Source organism: Sarcophilus harrisii, chromosome 2 (genome assembly GCF_902635505.1).
Source record: "Sarcophilus harrisii chromosome 2, mSarHar1.11, whole genome shotgun sequence".
Classification (NCBI taxonomy): Eukaryota; Metazoa; Chordata; class Mammalia; order Dasyuromorphia; family Dasyuridae; genus Sarcophilus; species Sarcophilus harrisii.
The window spans coordinates 554685184-554700855 of record NC_045427.1 but is presented as its reverse complement, the minus strand read 5'-3'; the positions used below and the strand labels follow the sequence as shown (position 1 = coordinate 554700855).

Genomic DNA, 15672 nt, shown 5'->3' with positions numbered 1-15672 from the left:
AGGAAAGGTGGGAGGGAGGGAGAGAATTAGTTCCAGTTCCTGGAATTTTCTAGGATTGAGAATGCCAGTGGATCATTCTAACGTAGACTGGCAGACAGTAAGATTGCACTAAACAAAAACTGTTCAGCTTATTGGAAAGGTTACCCATCCAGAGAAACAATATGCAATAGGAGGTCACTGTGACACCAAAAATAATAAACTAATAATTAAATAAAATGCAATAAGCTTTATTTAAAACACTCAGATCTAAGAACACAATGGAATTAGCTGTTAATTTGACTGAGATTTTGAAAACTAAAAGGAAAGTTTCCACTAAAGTATAAGGATGGATTTCCACATCACAAACTCACTTTTATCCTCCTTAGTAAAATGGAATCTGTTTTTTTTTTTCAAATAGTAGGACCATATGCCAAAATAAAGTAACTAGGGCAAAATAACTCTGAGCCCTTTTAAAATTTCATTCTGGACCTTAACCCATGAAATCATTTAAACAATACATTCTCAGATGATTCTGGGATAATCTTTGTTAACAAGTCTGGTCTGAAAAGCCTCACAAATCAGAGAACTGAAAAGGACATTAAAAAATCCAACTCTAATCTCTCATTATAAAGATGAGGAAAAAAGATCACAATTTACTTGACCAAGTCAACTACTCAATCTCTGTGTTCCTAGTCTATGATTCCCCCAATGAAAAGCAACAATGTCATTTCCCTCACTCCTAATTCATGTCTGCTTGTTTCTCTATGAATCTGCCCTTCAATGAAGCAAAGGCAAGAGACTCACAATCCCCACATATCTAGGCTTTTAGATACTTCAAATATCCATCATCAGGAGAGAGGAACAGCAGATGATATATAAGTTGAACCTTCTTTGTATCATTTTCTTTTTTTTCAGAAAAGTAATACCAGGGAAGGAGGGAACGACTTTCATCAAGAGCACAGCTTCTAAAGTGGTACAAAAATGAATGAAATGCTTTCAAATGTCTTTGTACAGTTCAGAAATAGGGGATATTTGGGAAAGTAGGATTATAACTATACTGCCAAAAGTAAAATGACAATAAATATAAATAATAGCTGTCATTTGTATTATGCTTTAAGGTTTACTAATTTTATGAGATAAGTACCACAGCCATTTTTATTCCCATTTTATAGATTAGGAAACTAATAGTCAAGAGTTGAGAGCAGCAAGAAATAAGAGCAGAAAGCTAAAATCAGACTAGATTGTAAGAGTACCTTGAATACTAGTTCATGGTGTCTGGACTTTATTCATAATGCTCTAAAACTAGTGGTAAGAACACATAAGTTGAGGCTGCTAAGGAGTATCTCAGGATAGACAATCATCCCTTAATGCAGCTTTTATAAATAGTTACTGTTGATTAAAAAGGAGGTAAGGACATTACTTGTGTTAGATGGGACAATGAGAATAGATGATGGAAAGAGAGCTAGCCAATTTATTTTGCTTCTGTTTTTCATAATCATGAGAATGAGTATTGAATTAAAAAAAAAATAACAACACATGGAACTTGAAGCCTCAAATAAATAAGAAGATAATAAGAGAGCACTCTGTTTTCTTTAAGGAGACCAAGTTGCTAGGACCAGATTATGTCCCAGGATTCTGAAACAAGAGGATACAAGTGGTGGGATACCGTCAATGATCTTGAACAATCATGGAGAAGAATACTTCATTAAAGTACTGAGGAGAAGCAAATATTCCACTTATCTAAAGAGGGAAAGAGTTAAAATCCTCACAATTTAGGTCAATAAGCTTGACCTAGATTCTTATTAAAATTCTAGAATGTTGTCAAAGACAAAGCTAATGAACATCTAGAAAAAGAAACAATGTCCATAAGAAGTTAACATGGCTTTATCAAGAATCAATTATGTCAGACTTTTGTCATACTAGATATGTGATATTAGGTAGATAGCTCAATGGAATATTATAAATATAATTTGCTAAGATTTTAGCAAAGTATTTAATCAAGTGTTTCTTGCAAAAAAGATGGAAGCTTGCAGTTAGGTAATTTAAGACCATTTTAACCATTAAATAGTTAGACTTCAAAAGTACTGAGTACTATGTTAATGTTCTGATGTGAACTTTCAAGATTTCTAACCCCTAGATTTCCTTGCCTCTATGCTAACATTTTTATAAATGCCTTAGAGAAGAATAAATCTCTCATTTATCAAATTATCAGATAACACCAAATTAGAAGTATAGATAAAATACAGGATGATAGAGGATTCAAAAAGACCCTGACCAGATTAGAATGCTGGGTTAAATCTAACAAAATAATATTTAATAGAATAAATTTAAAGTTCTGTGGTTAGGCTCTAAAAAAAATAACTATAAATACAAAATTGTTTGGTTAGGTAACAATTTATCCGAAAAAGATATTAAGCATTAAGTGGACCATAAATTCATTCTGAGATAATAGCTCAATATGGCATCCCCCCAAAAGCTAATACAATCTTGGGCTGCATTAAGAAAGTCACAGGTCTGTAGTGGGAAGGATCATATTCTCTCAAAAAAATTATACTTTAACTACAACTTGAGTACTATGTTCAGTGCTGAGGAACATATTATAGAAGGGTTTCAAGATAATGTCATGTAAGGACTGGCTAAAAGAATCAAGGATGTATAATCTTTGGAAGAGAAAACTTAACAGAATACCAGAATTGTTTCAGAAGTTTAACATATGGAAGAGGGATTAGAACTTCTTATGCTTAGAAACAATGGTTGGAAGGGAGAGTAGTAGTTTTCAATTTGACATTAAGAAAACTTTCACATATTTAGAATTATCCAAAAGTAGAGAGGGCTTTATCAGGAAGCAGTGGTTTCCTCATAAAAGGTTTTTGAACTAGGGTGTTAAGAATATTTTTATTCAGATGTAACTTGGTCTGGATGACTTCAAAAATCCCTTCCAAAATCACATTCTCAGGTCCTAACTCTTGTTATATTAAGTCCTTAGATTTAGGAATGGGAAAAGGACACCAAAAGGAATGTTTTAAGAGATCAATTTGGCAGGACAGATTAGAAAAGCTGGAGGAAAACTAGATACAGGAATGCTACTTAAAAAGTTTCTATATAGTACAGGAATGAGACGAAAGACTCAAAATAGATTGGCTGACAGGAATGGAAAAACAGAGATGCAAAATATTTTAGACAAAGGACAGATTGAACTTGGGAAGAACTTGAATATAGAGACTTAAAGATAGGAAGGAGTCAAATATGACTCCTAAATTTCTAGCTAAGGTAACTGAGATGATGTTGGAACTTTTATCAAAAATGGGGATGTCAGAAGATGAAAATGACTTGGAAAAGAAGATGATGAATTTGGTTTTAGATTTGTTCAGTTCATGGTGTTGGCACGATAAAATGAGAGCTGTGAAAAGAAGCTAGGACTGATAGGAATGTATCTAAATCATTCCAGAAACAGTCATGTCTCTATGTTTCTTAAAGATAATCAAGGAAGGAGATTCCATAATATCCCTAGGTATTCCATTCAAACACCTTTCTATCCCCAGAAATACTCATTATAATAAATCTCAAGAAAAAACATGTTCAGAACTTTGGGCACCCAATAATTAGAGATACAATCCCATTTTAATATATACTATTATATTGTCCAAGTCCACATAACAATACAATTTTCATATCCCTGTGAGGGGCCTGTATTAGCATTAGCTTTGCTGATGTTATTATTAAGAAAATTTTTAAATGAAAAAATTGGTCCCCATCCAAATAGGAGTAAATTTTTATAATAAAGATATTGTCTTGTTATTTTGCTTTCTAACATAACCACATTTTAATGAAATAAAATTAAATTATATGCTTTTCAAATGTTAATTTGAAATGTTTCTATGACTATACTGGGGTGAAGGTGATGGAAATCAGCATTTCACTTGAGGTCTAGAGATAAGACAATTCCAAAATAAATAATGGGATAGAGAATGCTGAATTTAAAAAAAAAAAAAAAAAAAAAGTCACAGGGAAGGAGAAGAAATGAAATGGACCACATCCTGAGCCAGGTTCTGTGAATAGTGAAGATAATTATTAATCAGGAAGATGGCAGCATGAAAATGAGACAGATGAAAAACAGGGTCTCTTAATAGCATAAAAGAAAGGGCTGGGTAAGTAACAAAGCAAAGGAAGGGGAGAAGGGAGCATATAACATCCATTTATTCATTCATCATATCTATTGAGCATCTACTCTATGCAAAGCAATATGCTAGGTGTAATGAGAGATAACATGGATTGTCAATCATTGTCTATGCCCACAAAGAGTATGAACATGCACACACACACATGAGTAAATAACAAGAGATATATGATTAAGTACTAAAAGCTATTTTCAAAAGATGGTTCCCGACATTTTAATTATATGGACTATTACACAAAAATAGTTGTGATAAAGAAAATATCTGATGACAGAAAACAACTATTGTATTTATATTCCACAGTGCCTGATACATAGTAGATATATAATAAATGCTGGTTGATTAATGAATCCAGTACTCCAATGGAAGTGCCACAGGATCAATTTAGGGCTTTTCTCCAATGCTAGTGATCATGATTCATCCATACCAGCCAACTAGGGTTTCTTCTTCTTGTCCTTTTATAAGTTTATTTCAAGGGGTCTATCCAACATGTTGAAAGCCTTCCTTACTTTTTCTTGACATCAAACATGTACCAGTGGAGAATTCTGGCTATTGAACTGTCATCCTACTGCCATTGACACATGACTGGCCCATCTTATCTTCCTATTATACATTTCGTTGATGACATCTTTATGCTTATTTTTCTAATTTTGTTATATATCAGTTAGTTTCCCCAAAGTTTCTGATTTGGGTATATGTTGCAATCTGTTCACACCCACTATGTGCTTCTTCCATTAAGACAGAACTGCTTTTGAAGTTGTAAACATAATACTATTAAATCTAAGGCATTATTCAGTTAATAGAAAGTATGTTTGCCTTTTTGTGTTTTTTTTTTCTTTGATCTTAGCACTTTTGTACTCCCTTTCTCCCCCCCCCCAAAAAAAAACTAGTCCAAAGGCTACAGGTTTACAAACCATTAGTAATTGGTAAGTTTGAAAGGAAATCAGAGGACTAAGAGGTCATTATTATCAGAATTGTAAAAGAAAGCTTCGTGGAGATAAAGATTATGGTCAGATGAATATATAGGCATTATGGTAAACAAAGTAAAAGAAATACATTATAGACAATAGGAAAGATATTAGGAAAGGCAAATAGGAAGAAAGTCTGGGGGACAAAAAGTAAACTAGACTTGTAGTAGTAAAACATACTTTGCATTCATGGTAAGAGAACAATGAAATAAGTTTGGGCAGGTAGATAGGGGCAAGATTATAGAGTGTGCTGAATGCTAGGTCAAGGCACAAGGACTTCATCCTGTTATTAGGAGGCAAGCTGATGAGGGAAGTGGCAGGTAGAGTGATGTTTATTCTGCCAAGTCTTTTCTTCTTCCTCTTCCCTCTCTCTCTTTCTCCTGATCTTCCCAGTAGCTATCATCTTACCCCCATAATTTTCTCTTATTTACATATTTTGTATTTACACACAAACACACACCCACACTTTTACATATTTCTCCTCAAGTTCCTTGAGGACAGGGACCATTTTTTTTGTTTTGTAATCCCAGTGCTTAATATAATGCTTGCCATATGGAAGGTAATCAATACTTGTTAACTGATCAGCTCCATAATTAGGGCACTCTATAGGTAATTCATCTGGTTCTTCTTCCAGAATGATTTAAGACTATCACTATTCTGTGGCTTCCTGTCTATAACATATGGATTGTATTATTGTTTTGTCTTGTTTTTCTGAGGAGTTGGGGTTAAGTGACTTGCCCAGGGTCACACAGCTAGGAAGTGTAAAGTGTCTGAGACCACATTTGAACTCAGGTCCTCCTGACTTTAGGGCTGCTACTCTCCCACTATGCCACTTAGCTGCCCCTGTATTATTGTTTTTTAATTTTTCTTTTTGACATTACCATACATAAATCCCTGGTTTTAGACACAGATAATTTAATGAGTTTGGTTTGTATAAAGCAACTGGCAAGCATGGCCCATATTATTCATGGCACATATTTTATCTAATGACCAGCATAGTTAAGGTTAAGGAGGTGTATCACTAAGTTGGCTGCAGGGCAGCTTTTTTTTTCCTTTCCTTCCTTTTTTTTTTTTTTTGGCCAAGGAACTCTCCAAGACTGATTATCTACTACAGTATAGAAAGGAAATAACCTAAACTGGTAGTAGGAGTGCCCAAATGAAAAAAAAAAAAACTCTCAGATTCTTATGTTACTGAAGGATCTACAGCATTAGAATGCTAATTTAGTACATGCTGAAATTAAGATAGAAAAGAAAGCCAAGTACAACACTTCTCATGATTTTTCTGCTTTGTTTCAAAATCCCAATCATTAAAGACTCCCATAGATTCATTCCTACTTAATATATTTATTCTAAATCAAGGACTTCAGGATTTATAATGTTATTTTTGACTAAAACTAAGAAAAAGTAATAATGCCATTTCAATTTCTCATTTCATAGAGTACACAAAAAATCCAAAAAAACCTTTTTTTTTTTTTTTTTTTTTTTTTTAAGTGTGATTAGCAGAGTTGTACTTTGGTTACCTCAAGAAGTTCCCTAGTTTAAGTCATGTCATATGGCACAGTGCCTTGTCTGACCCATTTCCTGAAGAATGAATCAAGGCCACAGGAGCCTTTCATACTTCATGATTCTTTTCCACGTATACAGACGTTCCTAAGAACACAATAAGGGACCTGAAGAAACTTGACATCATTACTTGTGTGCATCTTATAAATATTCAGTTCACTAAGTCATGAAGATCCTCTAAAAGTCCTAGAAACAGTCACCCTGGGATGGCTGCATGCCAGCAGGACTGTGCTCACAAAACACTAATAAAGGAAGACAGAGCTGACCAAACACAGATTTGCATGATCCATTTAAGTGCTAGAAATCCAGAAGAAGCCTAAGATTATAAATGTAACAGCCTGTACCAAGAAAAAAGTGGACTGCATGTAGGATTTAACTAAAATTCTTGTTGAATTCTCAGTTCTTAATTCAAAGACACCTTCAACCCAGCATTCTAGGAAAAGCATCATAATAAGTAGGGATTATAGAGATAGCTAGAGTGCTACCCACTCTGGGAAGCTGCAGGAAATCAGGCAGGCAGCGTAGCCTCCAGGAGACTTGCAGAGGACCACGACATCCAGCTGGGAGACAGGAACCAACCATGGGTGTCACTCCTCATTTCTAAGAGTCTTTGACCAACATCACCTAAAAGCCCTAATTAAGTCTTAGAACACAAGCATTAGAACAGGGCTCGTGGCACATAAGCGCCCTAAACAATGCTAGAAATGCACAAAGGATAGATGACAACAGGAATACCCCAAGATGCTGGTAGGATTATATCACATGGGATATTCCATAAGGTAAGAGAGTGGAAAAAACACTTACTTTTAAAGATTCATGAAACACAGCCTCAAGCAATATGACATGACTGGTCATGATATTCAAGGTGCTGCTGAGACAAGTGGTGATGTAGCATGGAATGGCTCTTTTTTGAGCAAAGGTCCAAAAAACTTGCTCATGTTAACCATAAGTCTAAAGAGGATGCCTCACTAATAGTGACTAAGAGCATGGCTCTACTATAGCTACTCACTCATCAAAAGACAAATTTCACTTGTAGAAAGGGTGGAAATAACTGTTGCCCAATGTCGGCATTTTCAGCCACATCAACATTCTAATTCAACTACCAAGAAATGTCATCTTTGACAAATGAAAGGATGAGAAGTGTTTGTTTTTTGAAAATCCAAGCAACTGATCCATTTTAATTGACAAAACAATTCTGATGTCCTGTTAAAATGAGATTCATCTAAAAAACTCCTCTGTTAACAAATTCTTCTAGTGGTACTAAATAAATACTAATAGTGATTTTGAATTACAAACTCCAGATATTTAATCTCCTTTATCAAATATTTTTAAAATTATTAACATTTACCAGTAATAAATCATCAAAATCATTTATTTTAGAGGAACTTTAACTTCAAAATCAATTCAATAAGCATTCATTAACCAATCATATCACTTGGTTTCCAGAACATATACCTCTGGGTTTGGCTATCTTGATTGGTGAGCAATAGTGTAAACTCATCCATTCTATTTTATCTAGCTCTCCTCAGATTAAACCACCCTTCATATTCCATCCAGCTACCCAGCCTATTCATCATCTTTCATCTTCACACCGTCTCTTCTCCCCATCTCCAAGCTGCTTTCCATTAGGCACAACAAATAAGTATTTCATTGTTTCTGAAAAGAACATGTCAGTTGAACTTGCCCTGTGGATCAATTTATAATCTTTCCCCCAAACTCCAGACCAATACTCCTTTTCCTGACTACCACTCCACAAAACAGCTAACACCTATAATGCATTTGAAGGACTGCAAAGCATTTTTACATATTATTTTACTTGATTCTCATAATAAATTTAGGAAGCATTATTAATAACCCAATATTACAAATGAGGAAACCAAAGGAAGTCACGTGCTTTGTCTAAAGTAACATTGCTAGTAAGTATGGGTATGGTATTCAAACAATCCTTCCTGACTTCAAGTCCAGTTCTCTAGGGCTATCTTCCCTATTGTAATATCAGCTCCTTAAGAAAACAGATTTTCTCAATATGTGTTAATATGTGTTTTCCTCTGTGCTTAAACAGTGTCTATAAGTGTTTAATAGGTTTCACTTATATATTCATTCAATCATTAAGAATTTATTCTGCCAGGAACTGAATGGGGCGGGGCATTGACGATACAAAAGACAAAAATGTAACGCCCGTGTTCTCAAAGAATATACATTCTATGTAAAGCAGTTCGGTATAGTGAGAAGAGCCCTAGAAGGTAAGATCCCTGGGGGTTTCTTCCTATCCATTCTAGCTCTATTATGAATTATCTGGATCATCTTAAAAAACTTAAGCCTCAAAATGAAGAATCAGAGACTAAGCTGGAAGGGAGATGGATTGATGAACTTTTATGTCCCTGCAAGATCTAACATCCTACCAATCTCTAACTCTAAAAAATTTCCCAAGATTTAAAGAGGGGAACAACATTTTTATTGCTCACTTTATCAATTTCACAACTTTGTTCTTCCTTTCCCACTTCTGCCAAACCAATTGTGGTTTGTTTTTTTCTCCTATTTTAATTAAATACATAGGATTTCACTTTCTTAATGTCACTGTAGTTGGACAAAGTCTTAGAAGTTAAAAGACCCAACACCTATAGAGATAAAATGGAATTATGCAGATTAAGAATGAGTAGTCTTATTAAGCATTTTCTATTTTGTCCCTATTACCAGCTTTTCTGTCCTGTTATCTTGTGGTCTGTGAGATCTATCCAATATAGGATTTAGGATGGAATGCTCTTGAGAGTTACTAAATTCAAGATGGGAATCATCTTAGAAATCATTAATAAGACAAAGACAAATTGAAACAAGACTGGGCTTTCATCTACAACCAGCAGATTGTCAAAGGTGATAAAAGAAGGGAATAATAAATGTTGGTAAGGTTGAGGAAACATAAGCAAACTAATGCACTGTGGATAGAACTTTTAACTGATCTAACTATTGTGGAAATCAATATGAAATTACATTTTTAAATGTGATTAAAAAGTGTCAGTGATTTTTTTATTCAATCATTACACTGACAAGGTAGTCAATGACATGACATGACATGACAAAAGGGCCAATAAACACAAAACAATTCATAGCAGTCTTTGTGATAGTAAAGAATCAGACACTAAGCAGAAGCCTTCTGAAGAATGGATAAACAAGTTGTGACATATGAATGTAATCAAATAGTACTATAGTATATAAAATGATTATGATGAATCCAGAGAAGTATGGTAAGATTTGGATGAATTGAAGCAAAGTAATAAGAACCAGGAAAACAATATGCCCAATAACTATAGCAATATCAACATTAAAAATAACAACTCTCCAGAGACTCTAGCTTCTGGGATAAGAGCTCACTATTTAACACAAATTTCTGGGAAAACTGGAAAACAGTATGGCAAAAACTAGGCATAGACCAACATCTACCCTATGTCAAGGTAAGTTCAAAATGGGTACATGATTTAGACATAAAGGATGATACCGTAGGTAAATTAAGAGAGCTAGGGATCGTTTACCAGTCAGATCTTTAGGGAATGGAGGAATTTGTGACTAAACAAGAAATAGAGAACATTATGAAATATAAAAGTGGTTAATTTTGATTACATTAAATTAAAAAGGTTTTATACAACAAAATGCAGCCAAGATGAAAAGGGAAGCAGAAATCTGGAAAATAATTTTTACAATGTTTCTGACAAAGGCCTCATTTCTAAAATAGAGAACTGAGTCAAATTTATAAGAATATAAATCATTCCCCAAATGGTAAATATCCCCAAAAGGATATGAACATACAATTTTGAGATGAAGAAATTAAAAACATCTATAATCTTAGGAAAGATTGACTTGAGATGACATGGAAAAGATAATGATAAATGTTGCAGAAGATGTGGGGAAACTGGGACACTAATACATTGTTAGTGGAGTTGAGAAGTGACCCGGTCATTCTGAACAGCAATCTGAACTATGTCCATAGGGCTATAAATTTTTGCATACCCTTTGATATAACAGTGCCATTCCTGGGTCTGTAACCCAAAGAGGTCATAAAAGAGGGGAAAGGACCCACATGTGCAAAAATGTTTACAGCAATTCGTTTTGTGATGGCAAGGAAATCGATACTGAGTGGATGGCCATTAATTGGGGAATGGCTGAATAAGTTGTGGCATGTGAATATAATGGAATATTACAGTTCTATAAGAAATGATAAACAGGCTGATTTCAAGAAAAGCCTGCAAATGCAAAGATTTACATGAACTGGTGCTGACTGAAGTAAGCAAAACAGGAAAACATTGTGCACAGTAACAAGACTGTACGATGATTCACTATCCAAGACAATTCTAATAGACTTTGCATGTAAAATGCCATCTGCATCCAGAGAAAGACTGTGGAGACTGAATGCAGATCAAACATACAGTTTTTACTTTTGGGGGGGTTTACTCTTTTTTTCTTTCTCATAGTTTTTGCATTTTGTTGTGATTTTTCTTTCCCAACATGACTCATATGGAAATATGTTAAAAATGATTGTAACAAGTATAACCTATACCAGATTGCTTAATGTCTTGGGAAGGGGGAAGGTAAGGGAAGAAAGGGGAAAAAATTAGAACTCAAAAATTTATAAAAATGAATATTGAAAAATATATTTAATATAAATTTTAAATTTTTTTAAAAGAATAACAATGGTAAATAACAATGGTACCTACATGCTGTGAAAATTGGCACCAAAGAAAAGATAGGAGAAAGTACTTCCTCCCCCTTTTTTGCAGGGATATATATGGGGGGAATAAATATTGAACATTGCATATATCATTAGGCTTTCTTGATATGTTTGTAGGTTTTACTGAATCCCACCCCCCACTTTTTAAATTCTTTGCTATGAAGGAAGGGTTATTAGAGAGAATATATGTTGGGAAATGTGAGTAAAATATAACAAAAAATACCAATAAAGTGGTATTGCTTTAAAAATTATAACTTGTATTTTCAGAAGTTCAGACAACAAATATTTGAATATTAACAGATCATGCTTCCCTTTTTAACTACCTGCAATGTAATACCATATAGCAGATATATTTAAAGGATATTGTATAAGTGGAAAGAATTACAGAACAAACAGGATTTGAATTCTAGTGACCTCGGGCAAGTCACTTAAGCTAACTCTGGGCCTCAGTTTCCTCATGACCTTTTAAGAACATCCCCAGCTTTTATTCAATTGGATCATGAATTTGTTAATGTTTGATTACTAAGATAAAACAGGAATATTTGAGCTACCTTCATCTGGAAACTGAAAAAGAATGTTTAGGGCTAATTAGCAAGAAAGTTATAGTTAATATAAGATCATTTTATTATCTTACAAAAGAACTTGGAGATTTGGGATTTGATGGTAAACAGATGGATTAGGAAAAAATTCCTGCAAATATGACTTCCTTCCAGACATAACTGGGTAATACAGTAAGTAGAGAGGCAGATAATGGTGAAAGGCCAGGAAAATCTTCTGGTCAAGCTGTGTGAATCAGAATATTGGGCAGTATTATTTCAAAGTATGTTAAAAGAACCAGGTGTCAGAGCTGGCTCCTATCACAGCTGCAGCATGTTAAGCAGGAAGAGAAGGGTAAAAAGCATGACAATGTACCCCAACTACAAACAGACAGACGCTGAGCCAAGCTGAAAACCAGTCAGTCAAATCATTGGTTCTGGTGACTGTGATTCCATGGATCATAGCCCTCAGCTTGCACTGGGCTCCCCCCTCCAGCTCACTTTCCTGGAACTTGACTTCTGCCTCTATCTTGGACTTTGTGCTCCTGGATTTGCCCCCAGTAGTTTTCACATCTCTGTGGTCTACACTCCTGGCCGGGATTCAGATGGTCTCCGTGTTTATCTCAAGTACCAGGCTCTGACCTGCTTATCTCCTACACCGACAAGTAGGAATCTGCTCTACTTTTCTTTCCCCCAACCCCCATCCCCAGCTGCCTCATCCGCCTTGGGTTAGATATTGCCATTTTCACCTGGCCTTGGAGCTGGCTCTTTTTTTCCAGGACCAAGGCACTCCCTTTCATAGTTGTAGGACTGAAAAAATCAAAGTTCTGTCCATTTTATAACAACCTATAAAGTAGGCAAAGGATAAGAACAATTCCTAAAAGAATTGCAAACTATTAACAAACATGTGAAAAAATGATCCAAATCACTAAAAATAAAAGAAACGCAAATTCCAAATAACACTGAAGTTTCATTTTAACATCCAGCAAACTGGTCAACATGACAAAAGAAGAGATAGCCAATAATGGAGGGAGGGAAGGAAGTCACAGACATGTACATGGATACTTTGCTGGAGGAACTATGAATTAGTAGAATCATTTTGGAAAATGATTTGGAATCATGTCAATAAAGCGGTTAAAATGTCCATATGTTTAAACCCAGAAATTCCACTGCTAGGCGTACACCTTGAAGTCACTGGTGAAAAGAAAGGTTACAGGTATATCAAAATATCTAGAGCAAAACTTTTTATAGTAGCAAAGAACTGGAAACAAAGTAGATATCCTTTAGTTTAAAAAGGCTCAAAAATCATGTGGATGTTTTAGATTACTGTGCTACAAGAAATAACAAACATGATGAATCCAGAGAAGCATGAAAAATCTTGTGAACTGATGCAGAATAAAGAGAGCAGAGCCAAAATATGTGTATATACAACAATGAATTTTCAATTTAAAAAAAAAAAAAAAAAGAGTGCTAAATTACAAAGAATAAATACATCTCCAAAAAAGATAAGATAACTTGGCTCCCAACTCCTTTGGAGAGGTAAGAGGTTCACAGGTAATAACAGTGATAATTTGCATAATGTTTTGAAATTTGTAAAGCACTTTACAAATATCTCACCTTGCAAAAAACTCTGTAAGGTGCTATTACTGTCCCCATTCTAGAGATGATTATCTGAGGCAAACATAGATTAAGTGACTCCTAACTCTACACATATATAAAGTGTCTGAGGCTGGATTTGAACTCTTCTTCCTGTCCAACAGTCTATCTATCCACTATGCTACCTAGCTTTTCTATGAGTTTGGAATAGTACATTCTTTATATTGCATTAATCAGGTTTTCAGAATTTTCTCTCTTATTTCTTTTCTCTGGGGGAGAAGAGGAGGGATTTAGGGAAAAGCCTAGATAATACAAAACCAAAACAAAGCAATAAAAACTGATTAAAACAAAACAAAACATTGCTCTATCTAAATGCTACTCTTGTAGTTCTGGGCAAGTCCCTTAATTTCTCCAGGCATCTCATCTACAAAATGAAGAGGTAGGGCTGGATGACCTAAAGTCCTTTCCAGCTCTAAATGGATGAACCTGAATTCCCAAAGAATTTTTAAAACAAAAGTTAATCATTTCATCTTTAAACTCCTTAGCAAGTATCCTTTTGGGTTTTTTGATGTCCAAGGGCTACTGTGACTAAGGCTTAATCGTAGACCAGTATGTATGTAGTAACTGTCCTATATACTGGACAGTATGGAATGGAAGGAATGAAAGAAAAAAAGAAACAAGGAAAGAAAAAATGGGAACTGAAATGAGGGGAAAAAAGAGAAAGAATGACAAAAAAAGAAAAACAGGGATGGTAAATAATCTTTCTAGATATTCCCTTGTCATAATTTTGCCCAAAAGGAAGAATTCTTCCCTGTATCTATTATCCCAAGTCCTACATCCTTGGAAAGGATTCTCATTTGCCTTTTTTCAAGTGATGCTAGGATACCACCCACATTCAGCACATATTTCTTTACCATTAATCTGGGAGTCACTCACAAAACCTGGAATTTTAGAACTAGAAGAGATCTTAGAAATCAGCCCTCACATTTTATAGTGTGTAAACTTAGGCCCAGAGCTTCTGAATAAGAAGGAAGGGAGGGATAGAGGGAAGAAGGGAAGGATTGTGTCTGAGTTTGAAAAGTGAAAAAAAAAAAAAAAAAAAAGACAGTATGTGTCTTCAAATTCAGAAACAAAAGGAGGGGAGAAGAGGGACATAATATTTCTTTTGTCAAGAGGTATCCATGATTTGTGATATCAGAATTCAATCTAATCCTGAGAAATCCAGTCTGTGAAAGAAAATAACTTATCTTGCTTCTGACTCTTGCTACTGGTGAATTGAGATACTGGGCATCAAAGACACATAAAAGGGACTAATATCCCTTACCGTTTGCCCTTCCTTTCAGTGTTTCCTGAGGACAGTGCCAGACTTGTAGGAACTAGCTTTTGGTCTGACTAAACATTTTCTTGGAGAGGAGCAAGCTACAACGACAGCCCCATTCTTGGAATAGAGTAAGGCCTGGGGAGAGGCAGAACCAAGCAGAGCAGAGAGCACCATGGTGGCCCAACTATTTCACATTATCACTGTTATGTCCCAATTGAAGGAGAGAAGGATCCTATGGGTCTTTGAAAAACTACTAAAAAAAATGTGAGAGCTTCAGTATTTACAATCAACTCAGAGAAAATAACTCCCCAGAATTCCATGTCATAAAATTTCCCTTGGACATGTGCTGGGTAATAAGGACAGCAGCAGAAGCTATGTACACATTGTGACCCAGTAATATTACAAACCCTGTACTTGTGATTTTTGAATATCTGCTCCGAGTTAACAAAAACTTACCCAGTAAGTTCATGCCCCCATAAGATGCTTGTTGCAAAGGAAAAGGAGGGAAGAAGAGGGAGAGGGAGGAAAATGCAGTTTCCCTGATGTTTACAATCCAGTAATTTAAAAAGGGTGTGGGGGTGGGGGAGATAAAAGAAACTAGAGTGAGTTTATTCCCCAAAGAAGTCATTACTCAAGGTATTTCCAAGGCCTTTCATATAATACTTATTTCACCCAAGTTATTACCACCTTAAAGCAGGACAGATTTTTAAGGGTCACAGACCATTTTTATCCATCAGCCCTCCTTTGTCTTTGGCAGATGTAGACATGTCATTTGGAATGTAGTGCAAGGGGCCCTGATGAAATTGGAAAAGCA

At 35.1% G+C, this 15672-nt stretch overlaps 1 protein-coding gene and 1 long non-coding RNA gene across 5 annotated transcripts in view; one reads left to right on the top strand and one right to left on the bottom strand.

The window, feature by feature from the left end:
• LOC116421877 overlaps positions 1–3810 on the top strand; it is a 126361-nt gene extending 122551 nt beyond the window's left edge. Inside the window, exons 4-5 of one of the 2 annotated variants that reach the window (XR_004232461.1) lie at positions 895–952; positions 1577–3810. This is a non-coding gene — a long non-coding RNA (uncharacterized LOC116421877). Of the gene's footprint in view, positions 1–894; positions 1500–1576 lie in introns of those variants that run through there. The other variant, XR_004232460.1, reaches the window with a different exon arrangement.
• The window catches only part of BNC1 (basonuclin 1), a 178219-nt gene that overhangs the window by 95304 nt on the left and 67243 nt on the right, over positions 1–15672 (bottom strand). The gene's annotated exons all lie outside the window — the stretch shown is intronic.